Source organism: Euprymna scolopes, chromosome 22, assembly GCF_053919585.1.
Source record: "Euprymna scolopes isolate OS-2025 chromosome 22, ASM5391958v1, whole genome shotgun sequence".
NCBI lineage: Eukaryota > Metazoa > Mollusca > Cephalopoda > Sepiida > Sepiolidae > Euprymna > Euprymna scolopes.
In genome coordinates this window covers 49435618-49458736 of record NC_136503.1, presented here as the reverse complement: position 1 = coordinate 49458736, position 23119 = coordinate 49435618, and the positions used below count along the sequence as shown (strand labels likewise).

Below are 23119 nucleotides of genomic sequence, written 5' to 3'. Positions count from 1 at the left end.
CCGGCAAAGCCCGGTCGCAAAGTACGGTTAAATATGATATTTTAAGTCTTGTAGATTTCGTATATAGTATTATAGAGTTAGTGTTCTATCGATGTTTTATATATCATAAAATTGCGATTTCAGGAAAAAAATATATATATCCATATGACATTGGTACATTAGCTTGAATCGAACCCGAAATAAAACTTATATATATATATATATATATATATATATATATATATATATATATATATATATATATATATATATATATTGATTGATTGATAAAATTATTTATAAAAACATAGATTACTGGAGTGCAATCAGTTATAATCAAAATCGAAACCAAAACTTATGAAGAATTTTTGATAAAATTATTTATAAAAAAAATAGATGACTTAAGTGTCATCGACTATAATCGAAACCGAAACCAAAACTTATGAAGAATTTTTGGTAAAATTATTCATGTCAAGAAATGGAAGTACATAACAATTAAACGCCCTGATGTAAGCGTGACACAGAAAATAACACATACGCTATCGTATTAGTATATAGATATTTTATTTTGATCTATCATAAATTAGTTTTTATAATCTCTGTGGTAAAAAGAAGGAAATCCTCATTTCAAATCTAACAGCCTATCCTGAAAGTGATGAAAACAGAATAACGAATTTCAGTTTGCTTTTCAGATTACTTAGATTACCGAGGAAAAAGGAAATGGTGTATAGAAAGATGATTGTACTTTGTCCTTTGAGAGAAACGACATGTGCTAATTTATTCCACAAATTTTAGGCCCACACCTTTTTTTTTTCTTTTTTTTTTTAGAAATATCGGGTTGCAACCTGTTCCAGAAATATTTAAATATAGCACTTGTCAAACTATTTTAGAAATAGCAGTGGTCAACATGTTCCAAATTTGTAATCTACCAAAGTATTTCAGACATATCAGCTTCAAATCTCTGCCAGAAATGCCATATTACCTCTACTAGAAGTAGTACATACCAACCTATTCCAGAAATTTCAGGTGAAAATCTACTCCAGAAATTTAAGTGGTCCACGTAAGTGGTCCACGTATTTTAGAAGTATCTGATCCCAACCGTCTAAGAAATAGCAAATGTAAACCTATAAAAGAAATGGCATGTGCCAATGTATTTTAGAATTATCAGGTTCCAATCTATTAGAGAAATATCTAGCGACAACCTATCTTTAAAAAATAGAAAGTGCTAACTTATTCTAGAAATGTCAGGTCCCAATCTTTTCGAGAAGTGTAAGATGCCAATATATTTTTTCAAATATCAGCTAATAATCTATCCCAGAAATGTCAGATGCTAACCTATTTTTAGAAGAACATGCGACAAATAATTTCACATCGAGTGCCAGTATGTTCCCGAAACACCAGCTGTCAACGTATTTTTTAATATCAGGTGTTACTTCATTATTCCAAGTGCTATCTATTCAGAAATGTCCGGTACCAATATAGTTTAGAAATACTAAGCTACAATCCATTCTAGAAATATCAGTTGTTCACTTTTAAAATTTCCTACTTATTCCAGAAAATCCCAGAAATGTCAGCGACTTGTAGGTTTTACAAATATAAAGTGCAACTTCTTTTCAAAATATCAGGTACAAACCTATTTCTGAAATGCCATGTGCCAATCTATTCTAAAATATTTAAAGTGCAAATCTATTTCAGAAATAGTGTGAGCTAGAAGCACCAAGTGCCAACTTATTCCAGAAATCTTTAAAATATTAGATACAAATTTATGTTAGAAATTTCAGGTGCCAATCTATTCTAGAAATGTCAGGCGCCAATGTGTTTTAGAAGTATCAGATGCCACTTGATTCCAGAAATGTGTGACTATCCAAGAAAAATCAGGTACTAAACTATTTTTTTAGAAATAGCAGGCGTTAATCTATTTCGGAAATGTCGGGTGGCAGCCTAATAAAGAAATATCAGGTGCCAGTTTATTCCAGAAACGTCAATCTATTCCAGAAATGTCAGGTGCTTTAAAACATCAGGTTCTAGCCCTTTCAATATATTTTCAGTAAAATGTCTAAGTGTTGTTATTGTCGCTCATACATCGTCCAAACTTTTTTCTTATACAGTTCAAAATACTAATAGTAAGAAACATGGAAATTCAAATTTAATATCGATATGTAAAATGTTTTATATATTAAATTTAAAAATATAAAATATGATTACAAATTAAACAAGGAAAGTGCAAACACTTACTGAACAATCTTATTAGTTAGTACATTTTATTGATGAGTTTTAATCTTATATTCCTATATTGTCTATAGCTAAAAGGCAAATGACATGGGTGTTTGGATGATTACAAGGGGAAAATGATGCTATTATAAGAATATATAAACATCAAATAAAACTTCATATTCTATTCGATCCCGTGCATCAGAAGCTACTTAAGGGGAATTGGGCAACGGTTTTATTATTAGAAATTATACAAAGAAAATGAGATAAGTTAAAATTTAATGAGGTAAGTTAAAATTATATAATTTATATAATTATAAGTTAAAATTATATAATTTTGACTTACCTCATAAAATTTTAACTTACCTTATTAAATTTATGAGGTATAATTTTAAGAGGTGAGTCAAAATTTTATATGAGGTGTAATTTTATAATTTATGAGGTATAATTTTATGAGGTAAGTAAAAAATCACATAATTTTAACTTACCTCATAAAATTATGACGATATCTTGGCATCTTTAGTTCTAGCGACTTCACGCGTGAGAATAATGGTTGCTCTCTTAATTGAGACACTCGAAATAGTTAATAAGGTTTCTAACTATAGCACACAACTTTTGATATCTCCTTTCAGTCTGAAAATTTATTCTCAGAATATTTTTTTTAACAAACTTTATATTCTACAAAATGATATATTTCTTAATAGAGTAATATACTTTTCGAGCAAATTGCCAAATAAAGTTTGAAACGTAAGTAATATTTTTTAAAAAAACTAATTCAGTGGGTTATTCAAAGGTTATAAGACTTCAGTGGTAGTAGAGAACGTAAAATCGGTTTTGCTTAATAATTCAATAGCATTAGAGACATGAAATAAGCCTTAGTTAATAATGATTGAAACCTTATAATTCACTATTGGTTTTACTTAATAATGCAATGTTAGTAGATTAAACAAAAGACTTAAAATCGTGGTTTCCCTAATAATTCAGTGATAATAGCGACCTTAAATCTTGGTTTGCCTAATAATGCAGTAGTAGTAGTAGTAGTAGTAGTAGTAGTGGTTTTTCCTATTAAGTCAGTGATGGTTTGGGTTTGCCTAATAATGCAGTGACAGTAGCGACTGTAACTCTGGATTAACCTAATAATGAAGTAGTAGTAGTAGTAGCAGCAGAAGCAACCGTAAATCTGGATTTACCTAATAATTCAGTGATAATAGCGACCTTAAATCATTGTTTACCTAATAATGCAGACGTAGTGGTAGCGACCGTAAATCTGGGTTTTCCTAATAATGCAGTGACAGTAGCGACCTTAAATCTGGTTATGCTTAATAATTCAATGGTAGTAGCGACCTTAAATCCGGCTTTCCCTAATAATGGTACAAACCTTAAATCTTGGTTTGCCTAATAATGTAGCATTAGTAGAAACCTTAAATCTGGATTTGCCTGATAATTCACTGGCAGTGGAGAATCTGAATCCAACTTTGCTTAATAATTTACTTGCATACATTTTTTTTTAATTACATTTTCACCCCAGACAAGGCATATTGCCACTTTGGTGCAGGGAGCTACTATCAGGGGTAACATCTACTGGGATACTATGTAGGGATTTGGGCAGCAAGGTGTCTGTTCATGTTACACTTGAACTTCTGCACGTCAGTACAGTTGGGGAAGCAGGGACCCAGAATGGAATTCCAAAGTCTAGCCGTTCTGGGGAAGAAACTACTGGAGTAGAAAGATCTTTTACATCTAGGGATCTCTACTGTGTGTGGGTGAGATTTAGCTTCCTGTCGGTTTGTCGAGGATGCTTACGTCGTGGGGGCACAAGTGCTTGCAGTTCGTCAGAGCATTCTCCATTAAAATACTTGTAGAACAGGCAGAGGGATGCAACATCTCGTCGATGGGACAGAGGCTGAAGCTTAGATGCCAGTTCAGGGCCTATCAGATTGGCGACTCTCTTTTGAACCTTGTCTAGGAGCGAGAGACTAGTAGCAGATGCATCAGCCCAAATATGACAGCAATACTCCATACATGGGCGAATGGTGGCCTTATAGATGTACAGGATACTTTCGGGTGTTAGTAATTTTCTAGCACGGTAGAGAGAACCTACCTTCTTTGCAGCGGCCCTGGCAATGCCCTCGATGTAATTGTTCCAACTCATGTTTCCTGTGAACGTTAGGCCAAGGAGTTTGAAAGATGTATTCTCAGATAAAGTGTCGTTGGTCATTACTATAGGTGGTAGAGAAGGTTTCTTGTATTTATTGAAAGAAACTAGTTTAGTCTTGGCAGCATTGAACGTGACCATCTATTTTTGTCCCCATTCCACTACAGATCGGAGATCATCCTCTAGTGTTTCTGCCATTTCTTTAGATATGTGTTCATTTCTTTTCCTGTCGTGCCTGTTATAGAGTGTGGTGTCATCAGCATATATACCCATCTCAGAGGCAATTTTGTCGGGGAGGTCATTTATGAATATTAGGAACAACAGAGGTCCAAGGATAGACCCTTGGGGCACTCCCGCATTTATATCATATTGTTTAGATGTACGACCGTCGAGGACAACCTGGATTTTTCTCTTATCTAAGAAGGATTTAATTATGTTTAGTATTCTACCAGTGATACCGTATGATCTAATTTTGCCATACCCTGTCAAAAGCCTGAGATATATCTAGAGCTACCACTCTGCCCTCCTCGGCTTTGTCCAGTGAGTAGTATATACGTTCAGAGATTACAGTGAGCATGTCTGCTGTGGAGCGGGCTTGTCTAAATACATATTGTTGGTCAGTCAGAAGTTTAGCATCTATAACATGATGGACTAGAGCATGGTTAATTAAGGTCTCAAATATTTTGAAATAAAATTGGGAGGAGGCTAATGGGGCGATAATTTAATGGGTCCCTTCTTTCTCCAGAATTCTTGAATACTGGTACCACAGAAGCAGTTTTCCAACAGCCCGGAAAGCAAGATTCATTGAGGCATATGTTGTATAGTTTGGAGAGAACTGTAGCTACTTCAGCTGAGCACTTTTTAATAGCACAGCTGGGATGAGATCGGATCCACAGTCCTTTGAAGTGTCAAGGTTTTTTATGACAGCATGCACCTGAGCAGGGGTGATTTTCAGATCGTCTAGCGTGGCATCTGTCCACATAGGAAAGTCATGTAGGGGTGGTTGAGAGGGTTCAGTGTGGAGTTGGAGACAAACCGACTGGCAAGCATGTTAGCCTTCTCGGTTGCTGAGTAAACAACCTCGTGATTGTTGGTTATTGGGGGGATTTTTGATTGCCCATTATTTACTACACTGTTGTAGATTTTCCAGAAGTCACGAGTTCCTAGTTTTTGTGCTTCGATGCGTTTTTTAGTGGTTTCAGTAAATTCTCTTTTAGCTGTCGCTATTTCTTTCTTAACGGTTTTTCTAGCTTCTATATACTTCTGTCTGTTTGAACTGGACTTATGTCGGTTAAGTCTGCGGTATGCATGCTGCTTTTGAGCAATGGCAGTTGCGCAATTCTAAGTAAACTATTGAGGAGAGTGGGACTTGCTATAAAATTTCCGCATGGGGACATGTGCTTCTATTGCAGTTTTGAACCATTCAGTGGTCTCATTTGCGCACTGTTTAGCAGGAAGAGAAAAAATATTTTCCCATGGGGCATCTCTGATAAGATCTCTGATGGCTCCCCAGACAGCCTTTTTATAATATCTCGTTGTTTTGAGCACTGGCTCTTCAGTTTTGGCTCTAGAGTTTAGGGCGATTTCAACCATTATCACTGCATGATCAGCGTTCCCAAGTGGGCTGTCGGCATTCGTTTTACAATCATCGGGAGCTGTGGTCAAAAACGGATCTAGAAGTGATGCGTATTGTTCTTGCTGGTCAGGGAAACGGGTTGGGAACGTAACCATTTGTGATAGGGAGTGAGATATAGAGAAGCAATGTGTTGTGCTGCCAGCAGGGTCAGTGTAATTAGAGAATCCAAGCCAGTTTTTGTGGTGGACATTAAAGTCACCAAATACATGTACTTGTGCGCTAGTGTCTAGGGAGAGTGTAGTACAAAGCCTCAATTCAGCTTTACCTAAGAATTCAGTTAAGGTAGAGACTGTAAATTTGATTCTGCCTAACAATCCAATGACGTCTAAAAGTACAGCTGAAATTTTGTATATTGCTATTTTTGGGTGTAGCGATCTCAGTCTTATGGCACCCGTTCGATGCGCACTTAAGAATTAATAGTGATTAGTATTTAATGCAAAGATGAGCACAAATTTTACCAATTTAATCATCAACTTAGCATAAATTATAAGATGAAGTATTGCGGTATCAGTTTGCTGCACAGTTAGGGATTAATATGGATTTGTCACCACAATGCCAAATTTATTCTAGAAGTTTTATCTGAAACTACTCGTTTGATCTGACTGAAAATTTGTATGTAACTGTGATATGATAAGATGACGCAAACTAAGTATAATTGTATCCGTTCGATTCACGGTAAGGAATTCATAAAATTTATAGGGATTAATATTTAATGTAAACAAATGAGCACAAATTTAACCATATTCAACAATGAATTTGGCATGAAGCACCTGTTCAACGAGCAATATGTTTTACCTGTTTTAACGGGCTAAAAAGACCAGTGTATCACTATTTTAGAAAAATATTGATCAGGACTAAATATTAAAATTAAAAAAATCGAGCGAAAGTAAATTATTTGACACAGATATTATCTGTTCTGACACTACACTTCATATTTTCTGTTGTCGGTCAGTTAAAGAGAGGTACTTGTACTTCTAACTTGAGGCAATTTTTATTTTTGTTCAAATCCAGTGTCGCTTTTTCGGAAACTGGATTTCCGCTACATTAAAAACCGACCGCGTGTCAAACTCTGCTCTCACGGGGAAGCAACTACGTGGGCACATAGACTAACGTGTACTAGAAATAACTAATCGAACAGATTAACGTATGTGCTCTTTGTTATGAAAGCAATTGAGTACTAATATAAGAAGAGAGACTAACTTCAGTTTATATATGTGATAAATAATTTACCATGTTGGGATAAGGAAGTATGTGTATTAGTCATTGGTTCCAATGTCATAAAATGGAAAATCGATTTTTAGCTGATAATTACAGGGGACGTTTTTAAAATACGGCTTTATTACTTTTTAAAGAAACCTTCGCTGTTCATCTGGGTTGTTGAATAATACTACGTTTTAATAGTGATGCGTTTAAAAAACGTGTACGATCATGTTTTTGTTGATTAACCCTCCTATACAAAAACCGGTTTAATAGGTATTTCTGAAGTCTTTTCAATAGACACAGAATGCTTGAATAATTTATCGGGGTGACTATTTGTTAAACTGTATTTAATTTCGCAAACATGATCCTTTAGAACAAAGACAAACCTATTCACTTCAGATCACGTTAACGTTTGACTATAAAACGTGATTTACATGTTCTACCACCACAAGATGTGTTTTTTTTAATATATTTCTTTGAAACTTTTTATTAAGATCTCTTCTCTATCGTCATAAAATTTGCTATGTTTATGTTTCAAGAATCCAAGTGCGAAGTATATTTCGTTTATTTCGTTTAACACAAAATGCGCAGAAAGGGACGAAATTTCAGATACCTTCGACTTTTCTGAAATTTTAATAATATGAATAATATTCCCTAAATTTCTGTTTCTTTGAATTATTTCAAAACGATTATAGGAAGTAAAATATGGACACACCGAGTATATTTTCTTATTTAAAAGAGGATAACAAAACATAGTGATGCTGTTTTTTTGTTGTTGTTGTTTTTTTTCCTCTGGCAACATGAGCTTCAAACATACCTATTCCGTCCAGAATGTTGAGATTTTAGAATGACTAACATACTTTGTACCATATATGATATTATTCCTATTATTCTCGTCAGATCACCGAAGTTAAGCAACGATGAGCCTGGCCAGTACCAGATGGGTGATCATTTGGGAATATAGAAGCGCTGTATGTGCTCTCCGCTTATTTCGACATTGTTTCCAGTTGTTCTGAAATTTCTATTTGCAACTTGTATTAACATTACTGATTCAAGAGAAGTGTGGTTGAAGCTTGCGCAACTTTTGCCACAAAAATTTCACGCGCAAGTCACAACATCATTAGTGATGTTTCATGGTATTCATCGAAATCGATGGACGGGCATTATCATTCGAGTGTAGCACCATGTTCTTTATCTAATATATAAAAGGTACTATGTCTTTTTGTTTGTCTGTATGTCTGTCTTTTTGTTTGTCTGTATGTCTGTCTCTCTCAATATTTTCAAACTCTATCTCTTCCGAAGCTAAAAGTCGCAGAACGACACTAGAAGCCTCAAATGATTGGATTTTTATGGACCATTCTTTTATAGGTTTTTAACCGGTTAGAATAGTTTTAAGAGGTCAAAAATGGGTAAAAATTGAAAAATAAATCATTATACATTTTGCACATTCATTTTAGTTTATTTTCAATCAGTTCATGTCATTCATGTCACGTTGGTCCATTGGTAACGTCACCAGCATTGAATGCTGCAGTTTTGCTTTTGGTTTCGATTCTAGCTGATGGCACCCAAATACTTTTCTTTTTACTTTTGAAATCACGACTCTATAATAATATATACGAAATCTGGATGAATTAAAATATCATATTTAAGTGTATTTTACGACCTGGCAAAACCTGGCGCCACCCACCCGCCGCTAACACTATAATAAAATATAGTGATCTTGTTTCCACCCTACCCCTCACCCCGGGCAATGTGGCTATTAAACATACTTGCTCTGTCTAGGTTATAATATATATTTACTGTCCTAAAAGTTTTTAGGTGTCTGCATAAACATCAACTCTAGTATAATAGTGATCAATGTGGCGCCATATATTTAAAACAAACAAAGGTGCCGCTTCATTCTTTGTCAAATTTAAATACCATAATTTCTTTATGAGTACTTAAATCTGTAAATAAAAACAAAGATATTATACCAATAGAAAGTATTTATTATAGTTCTCTACCACTGCAAGAACTTAGGCCCAACGGTCAGAAAGTGATACTGAGAAGTCAGTGCCCTCATGGAGGGGCACTCTGACATGCAAAAGGTAGCTGGGTTAGCACCGTCGGCATTCCCCAGTAAGGGCGCCTCAGGCGATTAGTCATAAACTAACCCCTTCTGAAAGGGAGAAGGAAAAGCTTGAGAGGGTGATCAGATACTGCTCCCCAAACTTTTCATACTATTTTCTCTAAATCAATTGTTCTTCACAAAACTATATTATTATTAAAATATTATTATCAATCCCAAATTCGCTAACTAAAGTTACCTTTTCTAAGTCTGATGCGTCATTAACCAAAGAAATTGAATCAGCAAGCAATCGAGAGTTGCCCGAGGTTGTTCACATAAAAAAATTCTAATTTAACTCCATTATAACCATTATTAATCTCAAATTCGATCACCATAGGTGGTTGGGTAACAATTCTCTAAATTTTAATTTCTTCTAAAGACCTTTAACCCTTAAGCCTTAAATTTTAGGAATTTTGTAGAATAAAAATCATACGATGGATTTCGATCAAAATAGGAATAAGAATTCTAGATATAAGGTTTAATATTAACCATCGTAAAATCTTGAATTTTAATCATCGTAAGGGGATGTACAAATGATGGGACAGACACGTGCGTGTGTGTGCTTGTGTTTCTATGTGTATGTTTTCCAAAACAACAGAATACAACGAGGGCTGAGGAGAGTCTATATAGTGCGGTCACATACTATTCCTCCCTTGTTGGAGGTGAAACTGCTAGTTCCTATGTTATTCTGATCCTCTGTAATATTTTAAGACCCCCCCCTCTTTGGGTAAACACTGTCGTAAATAATCTCACCTATTAAACAAGCGGTTGGAGCACTATAAAAGTGGTGGACGAATGTTCGTTTGAAATGAACATTTGTTAAGGTCATTTACGGGCGTCGCTCTGGGTAGAACTTCTGGCTATCAACACGATGGTTCTAGGTTCAATCCTCGGCTTAGGAGAGGTGCTAGTCTAGCCGCACTGATGAGCTGTGATACAAGGAAACAGTACTGTTGTGGATTACTACAAATATGTGTGTGTGTGTGCGTGAGAGAGAGAGAGAGAGAGAGAGAGAGAGAAAGAGGCTTTTATCTTTACAAAGTAAAACTACTGGAAGTCTAAATATAACTTCTTAAAGTAATTAAAAAATAAGACGAGAAACATTTCAAGCTTGACGGCCACGCTGACGCTTTCTCTATGCAACAACTCTGGCTGAAATTTTGCGTAAACTTTTATGATAATGTACAGCATATATTTTGGTATCTGTTCGATACACTGTTAGGGATTGATTAGGATTTGTCACCACAACATCCATTTTACTTTAGGAATGATTTTAGAAGCTACTAGTCCGATCTGGTTGAATTTTTTAATTTTGTAATGATAAGATCTAGCGAACTAAGTATTATTATATTGTTCGATGCACAAGTAATAACCGTTGACTTTTGATTGTTGAATATGGTTAAATTTGTATTCATTTTTGCATTAAATACTAATCCCAATAAATCCTTATTAATCTCTATCTATGCGCCGAACGGATATCATGATACTTAGATTGTTGCACGTTATCATAAAAAAGTGCATACAAAATTTCAACCAGATCGTCCCCGTAGTTAACGTTAAAAAGTACAACAGACAGACAAACAGACAGACAGACATGCAGATAGTCTATGAGAAATTTATATATTTATAAAAGTGAATGTGTCTGTGCGTCTGCCTGTCTGTCTGTCTGTGTGCCTGTGTACATTTCCCTACGCAATAAATCTGTCAATTTTTAGTCTACAGACTCGAAGTTTGATATACAGGGTACTGAGATTTGGGAAAATCTATGTGATCGGGTTTCGGCCAGAAATTTGGCTGTTAAGGGTTCAACGATTTGACCTTTGAAAACTCTACCAAACTCCTCCGACAATTTTGGGTCTTAAACACTTGAAATTTTAGATATAGGTTCCTTGGACATGGATCTAACTTAATAATTTGATTTGACCCCAAAACAACAAATGTTAAGGGGTCATAATAGGCGTCAAATTTTAAAAAATTGGCCGTTTCTTTTTTTTTCTTTTTTTTTGCTCAGACAACACCTCCAAACATCCGGACAACGCCGGGCACCCATGCTAGTATTATAAAGATATATAAATACTTATTATTATACTTATATATATATATTGGGTCTTAAACACTTGAAATTTTAGATATAGGTTTCTTGGACATGGATCCAACTTAATAACTTGATTTGAGCCCAAAACAATAAATTTTAAGGGGTCATAATAGGGGTCGAATTCTTTTTAAAAAATTGACCTCTGCGGTCTCTTCCAAATTACTCAGACAGTTTCTGGTCTAAATATTTGAAATTTTACATAAAGGATATTCAGAGATAGGGCAAGCTTTTTCATCAGTTTGGGTCGAAAATATTTAGCTACCAATATATAAATGTATGTATGTATGTTTGCATGTCTGGCTTAAACCTTCAATAGAGGCGACGGATTTTACCAAGATCAGTATCGTTTAAAAGTTCGACCTTTCATACGACAAATATCGAAAAAATGGCTAAAAACATTAATATCTTCCCCTTCAACTAGGCACTTTTCCACAGGGGGGGGGCGGTCACTTTTTTCGCCGATATTTTTTAAAGTTATCCTCTCCTTTAGATTGTCTAGCCTTAATTTTAAAAAATGTCGCTTCCGGTTTGGTGGTGGTCGTAACAGCATAAACGTTAGGTTTTACCCCGTTCTTTTCCTCCTTTGCGGTAAGGGTTTGAGCCTGCCTTCCTACTACCACTTTTTCTTTGCTCAACATACACGTCCAAACACCCGGGCAACGCCGAGCTGAAATGCTAGTATATATATATATATATAAGTATATATATATATATATATATATATATATATATATATATATATATATATATAGTTGTACGTTTATTTTATTTGTTTATTTATTTATTTATTTGCAGACTATTATTCTCATCTTTATAATTGTTTTACGACGTTTCGGCCAACTACTCCTCTGGCCTTCGTCGGGTGGTTAATCGCGACGAGATAAGAATGCTGAATCCCTAAACTGTATTCTTATTAATTACTGCCTTCCATAGTTTTTGTTATATCATCACTTTTTGGCCAACTAATCATTTGGCCGGCTTTGGTTAGGATTGAAACCGCTACTTTCAGACAATGCTCACCTGGAACTGTAGAGATTCAACGTCTCTATCACCGCAATTAACCACCTGACGAAGGCCAGAGGAATAGTCGGCCGAAACGTCATAAAACAACAATTATAAAGATGAGGATAATAGTCTACAAATAAATAAATATATATATACAAATTATACATCTCAAAAAAGAATTCCAATAATTGAATAATATAGTTGTGCGTTGCTTTTTTTGTTTGTTTGTTTTTTGTTTATTTGTTTGTTTTTAGTTTTTGTTGTTTTTTTGTTTTGTTTTTTTGTTTTGTTTGTTTTGTTTTTTTTGTTTCAAAAAGCAAGAGGTTCCTTTTCATTGATTAACACTTGATTTCTATATGGAATAAATAGATACTCGAGCATCCAATTGATTTTTCCCATATGAGATACATAGATATCCGAGTGTAGTTTTACCTTTAGATAATTTTGTGAGGAAGTGAAGGATATTTATTTTCATCTTCCAAAATTACCAGTTAATTATGGTCACTTGGCCTTGCCTGATTCCAGTACAATAATACATCTAGTTTGATGGAGTATCCAGCCAAGTGTTGTTATGTAGATTAATATTACTAAAACAAAGTGTGCATAGCCTCGTATGAGCCAATGTATAGCGGTGTCAAGGGTATTTCATTTGGATTTCGAATGTTGTGTTATATTTTAATACTTTTACAAGTTTATTTTTAGGTTAAAATATCAGATAGTTTGGATAGAGATACACGCGAGAATCTGATAGCTAATTCAAACTGTCCTATAAGTAATCCAACTCTAAATTCAAAACTAAAAACAGGTAATTCAAACTAAAACAGTATATATTTATTGTGGTCACTTACCGGATTCCAGATCATGAATTCGTCTAGTCTAGTGGAATACCCAGCCAAGTGATGTTACATGAACTATCATCACCAAGAGAAGGTGCATCATTCCTCGTATGACCCAGTGCATAGCTGTGCTAAAAGGATCTTACTTAGACTTTGAATTCTTTGTTATTTTGAATATTTGGTTAGGGTTTACTTGTATGGTAAAGAAGAAGGTTGTACTGATAGACCCTGTACGGAGAGACCTTAGACACTTGAGGGGGTACTAGTAGGTAATTCTAACTCTACTGCAAGTAATTTAAACTCTATCCTTGGTAATTCAAACGCTATATGTGCGTATTTATATAGCATGTTTTTATTCTGCAAATGTTATTCAATAATAGATTTCTTCTGTCAAAATTATTTAGATTTTTTTTTTCAATTTTACAAAATATTTATTTAGTATTTCGGTCAAACGGGTATAAATTGGGTTTCTTGACTCAGATTCTTTATTTACGGATTATTTCTATTCGATTCGTCATGGGGCAGGTTTAGTCCGGTTTTGTTTTAATTGTTTAGTTTACAAAAATTGCAGGTTTAGTCCGGTTTTATTTTTATTTCGTTCACAAATTTTAAATGGATGTCGTCTAACGGCTAATAATTTTAAATATTACTTAATTAGACTCGTTAATATTTTGTGACTAGTTTCGTAATTCATTTTATTAATTGTGTGGTGCCTAGTTTTAATGTAAATGGCGTCAAGAATATTTTATCTTTTTATGTTGATATCGTAATGAATTGTTTTTGTGTTATTGATTGAAGCACGCCTATATTAAGAAGACAGAAATATCCTTTGGGTGTTAGCAAACTGAGCTAGTGAAAAGAGATGCATGTCAAATCTACGGAAAAAGTTGTCGTAGTAAAACTTGTAACACCTTTTTTTTATTATTGTCGGAGATACGTTCTTTCAATAAGAATTGAAATTGATAAAAACATTAATATTTTTATTGTGATTTTGAAGCTGAAAACGTTTACCGTTTTATTTTATTAACTTAAATTAAGACTCATATCTACTGAGGAGTATATTTTATGTATTTTTTTTTTAATCTGTTTCATTCAATAAAAATTTCAGATGCATTTGCTTATAGTAGAGTCTATATTATATTTCTCATAGTCTATATGTCACTTTTTCTAGAAAACTACTTGGACGATCTGCTTAAAGCATTGTACAGATCTTTAAGGTTTGTGCTTTTGGGGCCAAACCTAAGAAAATGAATAATTCAACAAAAGCTTCTGACACAACGAAAACAACAACTTCAATAAATGTAACAAAGAAAAGGTTTATTCAGGTGAATGTTCACAGGGAGATATTATTCCTGGGTAAAAGCTGAACTCTGGCCACCTGGTGCTGTCACGGTAGTTCCTATTTATAATGCCTCCCCACGGGACAGAGTTAGACACCAGGGTCGTTTTTTGACGTGGAGAAAAGGAACAAAAATAAAAATTGTCTCAGTCGTGAAGGATTTCTCCTCCACTGACAGAGAACAAGAAATTGAAGTGCAGCATCTGAAGAACAGATACTACACTTTGATCTTTTATTTATTTGCTTCCCCACTGAGCAAATTAGGCAGGAGGCCGTTTTTTAATGTGGAGATAGGGGGAGGGGGGAGGGAAATGGGGATCCAGCTCCCGAGAGGTGGGATGTGGGAGCTGGATTAGAAACTGTTGGTATGATGGGTTGCCCCTTCAGTGACCAAGGTCAGATATGTGGGGTTACCCCCACATATGGTCTTTGCTAGTCATAGCTGGTCTTTGCTTGCAGCATCTGCCGGAACAGATGCTACACTTTGATCTTGTCCCGAAGGCCGTCGATGCCGGATCAAATAACACAAAGGTGGAGAGAGAGAGAGCGAAGAAAAAGTATCCGATCTGCTTGGCGTCTCTCTCCGTAAGGAAGAGGTTTTTTTCCTTCAAACCGGAAGCTGTCCGATTTTCTTAGGGGAGAGAAAACATCAATGCGCCGCACCCCTGATAGGTCAGTATGCGGCCAAATAACACAAGGAAGAGGCATTGATTTGCGAAAGAAAAAAGTTCCATTTGTTTCTGCTACAGATCTTTGTTATACTAAGGCTAAGCGAACTAAGCATTATGGTATCCGCTCGATGCACAACTGGGGATTAAAAGGAATTTATTATAATAATAACACATTTACTTTAGAAGTTTCGCATAATACACACATTCTAAGTCAACGAGCTACAACTTTTGATCTTTTTTAACGGACTAAAAACTAGTAAATTAATATAGTGAATACTATTAAGCTGCTTATTAGTAGTTTTATTTAAATTTCTAACTATTAATTTAATTTATTCGTTTTTTGCCATAAGTTAATTTTTACTGGTTGGGCTATGACTGTAATTGCACAGCGTCAATAATTTTTTATCAGAGCCAAACTAATAATATTAATTCATCATAAACGATTTTATTCTAATGAAAAGAAACTGGAATCTTAAAGAGATACCGATCATACCCGTTATTATATGTGCCACAGGGTTTATGAAGAAGAGCCTAAAGTCCTACCTAACTAATATTCCTGGTGAACCAAGTGCAAAAGAAACCCAGACAATTGCACTTAAGGAAACAACGAGAATACTAAAAAGAGTTCTCGGTTGGTTTCAATAAAAATCAGGGCAATTTTGGCAGCTGATTTGGCTGCCCCATACCCAGCGTTACAATCTTCAAAGGAAGAATATTTTTAAAAAAGTGATTGCGAGATGTCGCCTATTACAAACCTTCAATATTTCTTTCTTTACTGATACCTGTATGATGAGACATTCACGCCATAACAAAATACCATCACAGAAAGAAAAAATGTTTTCGTGATTTTACTTTTTCTTTTGCTGGCTCATTATTCTTTTGTTGTTACTGTTGCTTGTTAGTTTTTTGTTTGTTTGTTTGTTTGTTTGTTTTTGTTGTAGCAACTTTATCAAATTTTACTTAGTTTCGGGATTAGCTTCAATACTTTCCGAGAGAAGAAATGTTATTATAAATGTATAGTTTTTTGTGTTTTTTTTAATCATTTTGTTCTAACTAGGGATGAGGCATCCCACTGGATGCCAGACATTCACCCGTTATTTCATCCATTCTAACCGAGAGACGTTTTTAAAGATTTTAACCGTCCCTTTAAGTGTTTGAATCTCTTTTTCGTTGCTTCACTAGGTATATTTGCTGCGTAGTTATTTTACTTCAGTAAAAGTTCTCAAAAGTAAATGAAATGTTGTATACCTCTGCCTGTTTTACAAGTACTTAAATGATAGATGCTATATTTACCTCCTCGACTAAATACCCCTGACAAGCCCGATAAACAGAAAAGTCCTACACCTACACAATATAGATCACTAGATGTAAGAAAGACTTCTACTCCAATAGTTTCTTCTCCAGAACTGCTAGACTTTGGAATTCCTTCCGGGTTCCTGTTTCCCCGACTGTTCTGACATTCAGAAGTTCAAGTGTAATGTGAACAGACATATTGGGGCTCAGCTTCCCACATAGTTCCCCTACTAATTATGTTCCAGATAGTAGCCCCCTACATCAAAATGGCACTGTGCCTTGTTTGGGGTGAAAATGCAATAACAAAAAAAGTCCTGTGAAATAATTACAGTTCACAATGCTTCCATTAGGATCCAATTGAAAATCCCACAAATGACACCCAGACAGTAAGGACACAGACTAAGCCATTGTGAGAAGAGAACTCAACACAAAGTCGAAGCAATGTACAGTAAAACTTTGAGTCGTGCACATTTTGTGTTTTCCGAGCAGCTGAGCGGTATTTCTCAGCGACCAGTGAAGGTTTGGCCACCCTTGAGGAGTTCACAACTAGATAGAGTTAAAAGTTAAAACCGGGAGTTAGGGTTAGTGCACATTTTCTTGCCCGTGTACGACCTTGCTCTTGCTGGGTTGCATTTATGGTCCCGGGAACCAGGATCGCGATAGATGCAGTCCAGAGTTGGGGTTACACTTGTAGAACATTGGTTTGTTTTCAACAGTAGAATAATTTATCTGCCTCATAAAGTTCTTCAAATGGACATTTTTCAATAATATCCTACATAGCAGAAGCGGTAACTGCAATTATTTGATCAATCCAGTACAAATACACATGTTTAGCATTACAATCCAAATAGCTCAAAAGTGCCAGATTGAAAATTAAAACGTCTCGATTTCAATTAAGGGTTTCAGTATACGACTTTTTCGTCAATTATTAAATCCCGGTTTGCACTTAAGGATGGAATGGAAATGAAAGCTTCCGTTTAGTCTCGAAAGACAATGGATACCCCTTGTAAGGGTAGCTGTGCGTGAAATTGTGAGGCGAGTGCTGTGCAATCTCCAACCACACCTCTTCTGAGTTGATACTGCTTGAGTCTAGTTGCAAGGAGAAGTCCAGAAGGACTGGAAATAACGCCGAGATAAGCGGAGAGCACGTATAGCACCTGGAATTCTCAAATGGTCACCCATTTTAGTACTGACCATGCTCAACTTTGCTTAACTCCGGTGATCTAACGGGAACCGGTGTGTCAACGTGATTATGCCGTATAAGTCAAAGATAAGGCATATCATTATGCCGTATAACTCCAGGATACGGCATAAGGAAACCATCATTTGGACGGTCATTGTCGCCTCAAGGGTACCAGAAACAATGGGAGGAAAGGGCATAATATCACTAAGAGCAATTGGTTATCAACGAGGACGGCTCGAAAAGTACTTGTTTTCATTAGTCTTGAAGACGGTCATGTTGTAGTCGGTTGGGAAACAGACTCTGGTAGTGATATACGAGCAAATATATAGTCTGTGTTGACAAGAAACTTGTATGGCAACTCTGCCTCGCCATCTGATCATCAGGTCAGTGAATCTAATAAGAAAAAAATAAGTAAATATAGATCTGATTACATCACATCACCATACTTTGCTAAAGCCAATTACGTCATTTTATGCAACTCTCACAATGCGCGTACAAAGTCATATTTGATACAGGTTTATATCCATATGATTCAAAAGTAGAATTTTAAATGGCACAGTCCTTTACATTGGAAACAAAAGTATTGGGTGTTTACGAAAAACAGGTCATATCGTTTTCTGTTCACGTCTTTCATCGAATAAAGTATATTCTTTGTTAGTTTTTATTTTTATAATTGCGCATTGAATGTGCTGTTCGATATAAACCACACCATGCTTCGTATTTTCCTAATAGACGAGGGCGTGGAACGTTTTGTAACACTTGATATAAAAATTTTATCTACTTTCATGAAAAGCTAGAATCGACCACAACTCAATATGATTACGATGTCGGAAAGCTGAGCTGACATGTTGTCGTCCATATGTGAACGGCCCCTACCATTGTTGTTGTTGTTGTTGTTGTTGTTGTTACTGTTGCTGTTTCTGATGTTGCTGTTTTTTATGTTGATGTTGTTGTTGCTGTTGATCATCATTCATCGCATTCGTTTCTCTGATATCTTTCTATTAAAAATCAGGTTTAGAAGAATAGCAAGTACTTATCTGAAGGTTGCCAACGTCCCTAAATGTTTCTGTGGAACGAGCTGGATTCAAACTTCGTGCACCTAGGTGTTTACTCCGTGTCATTAACCAATGATCCAGTGTCACCTCCCTATTGCTGATTTCGTTATTAATGTTATTGCTGCCGTTGCCTCTTCTTGTTGCTGTTTTGTTGTTGTTGTCGTTGTCGTTGTTGTTGTTGTTGTTGTTGTTGTTGTTGTTGCTGCTGCTGTTGCTGCTGTAGCTGCTGCTGCTGCTGCTGCTGCTGCTGCTGCTGCTGCTGCTGCTGCTGTAGCTGAGAAGCATCGTTCATTCATTTCGTATGAATCAGATGATTATTGTTGGCATTTGTTTCTCCGATATCTTTTTAGTTAGAATTTTTTTCTATAAAGACATTGCGTACTTATATGCGGAACCACGTGAGGGTTGCTAGTATCCCTAAGTGAAAGTCATTCCGTTTAACGAGCTAGATTCGAACTTGATACACCCAGGTTTTCGGACCGCATCGTTAACTACTTAGCCTCCGTCATCTCCCTGCGACTGATGTTTGTTTTTATTTGTTAGACGAATCAGACTTCTGCATAGAGGCCATAAATATTGTTCCCTAGGATAGTTTGATTTGCATAAAGTTCTCCTTGTTTGTCGCAACTATTAGTTCATCTGCAGTATTACAGGTTTAAACACACGATACCGAAAACAATAGGCTCAGCGCTTGCATGTAAAGTCTGGGAAGGTTTGACCCAGAATACACAAAAGAAATTACGCCGAAACAACGTTGCTACTTTCATTCTATTGATGTGTGGTTCAACATCTCACATTTTCTTTCTTGCCACGGACTCAGATGCAGATACCAGAGAACGACGGTTTCTAATGCTGATTGCCTGTGGATTTTTACCAACACTGTTATCTGGATATATCTGACACTATGCAGCGAAGCAGGGTTGAACTTTAAGAGGATACTAAATCATGTTTTTGTCAAGGATATGTCGTGAATGAAGTGTTGCTATTGTTGTTACAGCCAATGGTGACTGTCGCTGTCTCCAGTAGGACTGCTATTTTAACGGGTTAAGAGTAGAATGTATTGTTTGCATAGTAATAACTCCGCTGCTGTTATAGATTTATGTTATTTGATTGTTCGGAGCTTAGGTTTAAATGCACAACGTGAGATAAAAATAGGTTTATTTCTTCCATACGCATAGAGACATATCGAAATTATTATGTTTAGTTAATTTTGATGCGCATTAAGTCTTGTCTTTGTGTAATTTTGTCTGCCTATCTATCTATCCGGTGATTAAGCTAGAAACAGGAGCTAATGTCGGGATAAATATAATAATGTTCGAGTTAAATTTTATTCGAAATAAAATCGGCGGTGTTAATTTTGTATTGGATCGGTTTTCAATAATCTTCTTGCGACTCCAAATGTAACACTGTAATGGGTGTACTACGACCCCAATAGTTTGGCTATGGTCCATTTTGACGAGAGAACCAGCTAGTTGTCTATTTGTAGTTGAAGTGGTGATGAAGCAGCCACATTCTCAGTCTTCTTCCGTAGAATGGTAAATGTAATCTCCATATTTATTTTGATTGTAGAAATTCCTCTCTGGCCCAAAATACCGTAGGTTTGCAACAACAGATGCCACATAAAATTTATTATTTCTAGAATATAAGCAACTATCTTATGTAACTTTAGAATGACATTTTAAATACATTTAGTCGTTATAACAAAATCCTACGTTTCATCCTAGAAGCAACAGCATCACAATCGCACAATCTTTAGAGGAAATAGTTTCTATTTTTCCCCTAGATATTAAGTCCTCCTACCGCTCTCAATCGACATCGAAGGGAAATATACACGTTCTACAGATATTACGTCTACACCGCCATTATCTGCTTCATACAAACACATACATATCATAACCTTTCTCGTTGGGGAATCACTAAATAATAACGTCTCCCTAGTGAAAGTCCGCTGTCTCTGATTGGTCGCTCATTATTTCACTCATTCTGGAATTAGAACGTTTGAACGAACACTACAGAAAATAAAAAATACGGTGTCCCTATAAAAGGTATTTAATCACACGGTATCATTTACAATTACTAGACATTTAATTTCCTGTATTAGTTTTTTTTACTTAGTAACTGTTATTTTCTGTTATATATATATATATATATATATATATATATATATATATATATATATATATATATATATATATATATATATATATATATATATATTGGTTATAACATTTCCCTTTCTTTGATTTACTATACAAATATCGTTTCGGTCAAAACGAACAGCCTATCATATTACTGCTTTTATTTCTTTTCATTGCCAATTGATACTTTCTATTTTTTTATTTTGTGTAGTTTTAAATGTTCCCTTTCTTTAATTTACTATAAATAAATATCGTTTCTGTTTTGTTTTTCGGGGGAGAGATAGTTGGATTTTTTTTACGCAGTAACCCGCCGTCGTTGAAATCCTAACAAAATTTGATAAGCCACTTTCTTTTGTTTGCCTAATACGTTTACACGGGTTATAACATGCAGAAATACCCATTAAATAATTTATTAGAACTAAAACTTTCTCTTCTCATTCTGATCGCCTAAAAGCACGCCGATATTTGCACAATACATATATGCAGCGGTTTGATGAATAATGTTCGCTTATTTTTTATTTTATATTCATACTTTCCAACTGGATACATTCATGATAGTGTTTTTGGATTTATTCATTTAATGAATCGAACTGAAATAATCATGTGATTATTTAGCGACCCATTAACACCATGAGGAAAGGATACTGTTTGGCTACTATTGCATCATCATTATTATCATCATCATCATCATCATCATCAAAACAGGCTCCTTGCCCGGACCAATGCGACCCTTCCTCTCCAGAGTTTCCTGCCTCAGATCTTCAGGTTCACAGTTGGCGTCGTGTGCTATCTGCTGGATGAACGTGGGTCTAGGTCGTCCTTTGCTTGCGCGTCCGTGTCGTGGAGTCCATAGCAATACGTCACTCACTAATTCATGCTTGCTTCTCAAACAGTGACCGACAAATCGTAGGCGTCTCTCCCTGATGGAATTAGATATGACAGGTAGGTTGCCATAAAATTGCTGCTTCGTGTGATGATTTTGCCAAGATATATTTAATACTGTTCGTAGCATACGAGTGTATGTGGCGTCTAGTTTTCTTTCTAATCTTTTAATGTACGGACGCTTCAATCCACATCTCAAATATCAGAACTTGTTGCTTCATCCAAAGAATAAGATATCGATATTGTGTGTATTCAAGAGCACCGTCTCTTCCACAACGACATGGACATAAAGTACCATGAAATTGGTAACAGCTAGACACATGTATCAGCGTCAGCGTGGAAAAATTCGACAAATAGTACCATTGGGGAGTAGGACTTTTGCTTAGCCCTCAAGCATTGAAATCATTGAACAGTGCTGAGAAGATAACACAAAGGATAATTCTTGCTACCTTCAGTAATGAAAAAAATCGCTATAGGATGCAATATCGCTAAAAAAAAACAAATACAACCATAATAATCGCTCAAAAACAGAAACTTTAACTACTGATAACCTTAACATTATCCTATTGTTCCTGTTTACTTTCCTGCCCACGAGGGAAGAGTTACACACAAGGTCGGTTTTTGATGTGGGAAAAATACACCACCTCAAAAACTGGCACTCTGGATAAGAACAAAAATTAAAATTGTCTCAGTCGTGGAGGATTTCTCTTCCACTGACCTTGGACAGAAAACGTAAAGTGAAGTATCAGAAAAGATACTACACTATAAGTATAAAAAATATACATACAATCTTCTGACACTCGATAATCGCACACACATATAAATATAAATCAACTTCTACACATGATGCAATTTTGCTAAAAAAACATATACAGTTTCTTGAAATTACTGATGATTGCTCACCATTATCAAAATTACAGACTGGAACACTTACAAATTTGCTACGGTTAGCTCGAACAAAAGCTCTTAGAATTATTGACGTATAAACACAGCATTGGTTGGTCAGTGTTCACCTACAAATGGGGTTTATTCCGAAAGCCGTTTTTAACATTGGGAGTTTAGAGGTGTTTATTCCGAAAGGCATTTTCTTATATTCAACCTCCCCATGTTTAGAACAGCTTCCGGATTAAAGACACTTTGCAGGTTGGACAACCAGTACACATTGACCCATTGGTTTGATATAAGTTACAGCACAATAATATTAAAGTTCTCTCTGATTCTCTCTCCTCTGATCTCGAGCGCGTAGTGCAGTGGGGGAAGAGGTGGCTGGTTACTTTTAATGCATCAAAAACTAAGCTCCTATCTTTGCATCATCAACGCTCTGATCCCCATCT

The 23119-nt window shown here is 35.5% G+C and overlaps 1 protein-coding gene and 1 pseudogene across 4 annotated transcripts in view; one reads left to right on the top strand and one right to left on the bottom strand.

Moving 5' to 3' along the window:
* LOC145243439 (sodium-coupled monocarboxylate transporter 2-like) overlaps positions 1–23119 on the top strand; it is a 245957-nt gene that overhangs the window by 114895 nt on the left and 107943 nt on the right. The gene's annotated exons all lie outside the window — the stretch shown is intronic.
* On the bottom strand, positions 17673–17790 carry LOC145244034 (5S ribosomal RNA; annotated as a pseudogene).